The sequence below is a fragment of the Myotis davidii genome, unplaced genomic scaffold, assembly GCF_000327345.1.
Source record: "Myotis davidii unplaced genomic scaffold, ASM32734v1 scaffold862, whole genome shotgun sequence".
Taxonomy (NCBI): domain Eukaryota; kingdom Metazoa; phylum Chordata; class Mammalia; order Chiroptera; family Vespertilionidae; genus Myotis; species Myotis davidii.
The window spans coordinates 273,638-277,737 of NW_006293230.1; positions in this window are offsets into that span (position 1 = coordinate 273,638).

Below are 4,100 nucleotides of genomic sequence, written 5' to 3' on the forward strand. Positions count from 1 at the left end.
GAAATCCCCATAACTTAAGGCTATAAAAACCAGCAGGGATTATGGTTGAGTGACACAGAGGCTGCTGGAGACACAGGTGTTCCACTTAAAGGTCTGGCATATGAGCTTACTCAGACTTGATCCCTCTGAGCTCCAGTGCCGAGCGACTTTGGGTTATATGGGGAGGAACTGGATTGTCTGGCATCAGGGAAGAAACTTGGGGGCAGTTTACTCCCAGGTGGGGGTCCGTGCAGGAGTCATTGTTCCTGTGCTGGGACCACCTGACTGGCAGCCATATCTGAGTTTCCATCAGCCTGGCTCACACTGTTCTCTCAGCCATAGTGATTCCATGAGACTCCACCCCATCCAATTTCCAGTCCCACCCAAGCTGTTTTCAGCAGCTTTTCCATATGAATAGCCTATCCTGGCTCAGGCTTCATACTGGCTGTCTTCAGTGTGCCTCAAACCTATCAATAAAAGGCTCAAGACCTGGCACTAGCACCAACCAGCCTTGCTTCACAGCTCGGCCTTGCCTGGGTATTTCACAAGCCCAATACTAGTAGCAGCCATCTGCAGATTCCTCTGTAGCTCCTGCCCAGTGGCCCCAGACAGTGGCTGACTTTGCATCTCCCTTGGAGCCCCAGAGCCAATGCACCTGTGGACAGCTTCAAACCATAGCAGATTACAACTCTATATATCTAAGGGACACACTCAAGGGTCAGACTCCGTGAGCACCAAAGCCTCATTGAAGTAAGTCCTGCTCCATCGGGTGTCTCATGCACAGAAGCTCTTCCACTGTAGTTGCAGCTGGTTCTTATAGCCAATTGGCCTGGAGATCAATTCCTCCAAGTGACACCAACAGTAATCAAGGTTCAACTATAAGACTGCACAGAGCTCACACAGGGGCGCACCTAAACTGCCCAGCTCAGGTGAGTGAGGAGGCTGAGCCACTGGGCCCTACAGGACACCTACTACCCAAGGCCACTCTACCAATTCCAGGAGGCATATCAGCTCTACCTGATACATAGAAACAACACAGGAAGCAGCCAAAATGCAGAGACAAAGAAATATGTCACAAAGGAAAGAAATGGAAGCAAACAAACTACTGGATACAGAGTTTAAAACCATGGTTATAAGGTTACTCAAGGATCTTAATGAGAGCTTCAAGGGACTCAGGGAGACTTTCAAAGATCTTAGTGAGAATGTCAAAGACATGAAAAAACCCAGTCAGAAATGAAGCATACACTTACTGAAATAAAGAATACAAGGGAATACCCATAACTGTCAGCTTATTTCTCAACAGAAACTTTGCAGGCCAGAAGGGAGTGGCAAGAAATATTCAAAGTGATGAATAACAAGGACCTATGACCAAGATTACTTTACCCAGCAAAGCTATCATTTAGAATTGAAGGTCAGATAAAGAGCTTCACAGACAAGAAAAAGCTAAAGGAGTTCATCACCACCAAACCAGTATTACATGAAATGTTGAAGGGTATTTCTGAATGAGAAGGAGAAGAAAAAGGAAGAAGAAAGAAGAAGGAGAAGAGAAAGGAAGAAGAAAGAAGAAGAAGAAGAAGAAGAAGGGGAAGAAGAAGAAGAAGAGGAAGAAGAAGAAGAGATAAAAATATGAACATTAAAATGGCAATAAATAAATATCTATCAATAATTAAATCTATAAATCAAAATGAACAAACAAGAACTCCTAATCAAAATAAACTGATGAGTAAAACAGAATCAGAGGCATGGAAATATGGAACAGAGTGATGAATCTCAGAGGGAATGGGAGAGGGGGAGGGAAGAGATTAGCCAAAGATCTTTCATGCATATATGCATTACCTATGGACACAGACAATAGGGTGGTGAAGGCCTGGGGTGGGGTGGGAACCAGGTGGAGGGGGGCAATTAAGGGGACAAAGGGGGAAATCTGTAATACCCTCAACAATAAAGATTTTAAAAAATACTTGCAAACCTCCTGGACAAGTCTTTCCTAATTAGCCGTGCTCCTTGAGGTTTAGATTCCAAGACACAAAACTTGTCTTTTTTTTTTTTGCTAGCAATGGCCTAATAAATCCATTTTTTTGAAAACTACTATTAGCCATGGAAGTTAAAATTTTTTGTTTAACATATATATGAAATATATATATATATATGAATCTATATTATGTATGTGAAATATATATACATTAAGGGATATATATATATATATATATATATATATTAGAATTCCATTTTTACTTTTAAAAAGGAAAAACTATTAGTGTCTTTATGTATATTTTTCTATGAACATAAATCGTTGTGGACAGATACACACTGTTAATGTTGTTTATCTCATGATGCCCAGTTGGATAGGGAATGATAGACAAAATAATTAACTTAAATAATTATTGTGAAATATTTCAGACATTTAAGTCTTAGTGTTACCATTGTAACTAGCTAGTTATTAATAACAGAAAGAAAGCAAAGGGGAGGCCAGACATTATAAGCACGATCATCTGGGCAGCTTCATCCATTCCCTGCAGGTCTCTGGGGAAAGGGGTCAAACAAAGAGGGAGATGGCTGCATGCACAGCGAAGGTGGGGTGACATAGGGAAAAGGCTTGTCTGTCAGTCAAACCTGAGAATAAGATGATTGGCTAGGCACGTGGAGCCACTGCACGCTCATGAAATCCTGGAAGGTTAAAATCACCAAAGAAACCGACTCTCCCGTGCTCCTGCTCCACACTTACTCCATGGCCTGCGCTCATTCGTGCGCTAGCTCCCCGTGTGGCCCTTCGCAACCGCATGGCCATGGACTCCACACGCAATGGGCTGCAGCTGGGAACACAAGCTAAGCTGGCCAGGTGTAGATGCTTTAAATGAAGTGGGGACTCTGGGCGGTGGCTTGAATTCCTGCCCTTCTGAAGACAAGCTTGGAGGTTGTCCATGGCAGGATGGAGAGAAGTGAGACCTTTAAAACCCAGGGGTTTAATTTCACACAAATAAATATCAGTCATTGTCCTTGTGAGTCTTAGGAAATTCCTTTCCTTGCGACACTGCAGGAATTCTGCTTCCGCTGGCAACAGCTGGGGACGGAGAGGGTGCCCCACCCACAATATTAGGACTCAGTAATATAAAAAACACAAATGTACTCAAGAAGGATTGAATACTGCTGTGTACAACTCCTGGATCACACTGCATGTTCTCCCTCCTGAAACTGCATGTCATCCAACTTTACTTTATGTCTATGCATTCTAATCATAATATGCACAAGCATACACCTTCAAATTTTTGGTCACTTAAAATTACTTGGCCTATTTAAAGCTATATATAAATGGTGTGATGTATTGAAGGCATTTCTTTGAAAAAAATTATTTCCTCAACATGAGGCTTTTGTGATTGATCCAGATTTATTTATTTATTTAAAATATATTTTATTCCACAGCTGATTCTCACAGCCAGTTGGCCTGGAGGTCAAATCCCCCCAGTATTAACTACAACAATCAAGGCTTAACTACAACAAGACTGCGCACAAAGACCACTAGGGGGTGCACCAAGCAAGCATAAAAAATGCGGAGACAAAGAAACAGGACAAAATTGTTCATGGAGGATATAGAGTTCAGAACCACACTTTTAAGGGCTCTCAAGAACTGTCTAGAAGCCGCTGATAAACTTATTGAGATCCTCAAGAAATCTAATGAGACCCTCGATGTTGTGATAAAGAACCAACTAGAAATTAAGCATACACGGACTGAAATAACAAATATTATACAGACTCCCAACAGCAGGAAAGAGGAGCGCAAGAATCAAGGCAAAGATTTGAAATGCAAAGAAGCAAAAAACATCCAACCAGAAAAGCAAAATGAAAAAAGAATCCGAAAATACAAAGATAGTGTAAGGAGCCTCTGGGACAGCTTTAAGCGTACCAACATCAGAATTATAGGGGCGCCAGAAGATGAGAGAGAGCAAGATATTTAAAACCTAGTTGAAGAAATAATGACAGAAAACTTCCCCTACCTGGAGAAAGAAATAGACTTACAAGTCCAGGATGCACAGAGAACCCCAAACAAGAGGAATCCAAAGAGGACCACACCAAAACACATCATAATTAAAATGCCAAGAGCAAAAGACAAAGAGAGAATCCTA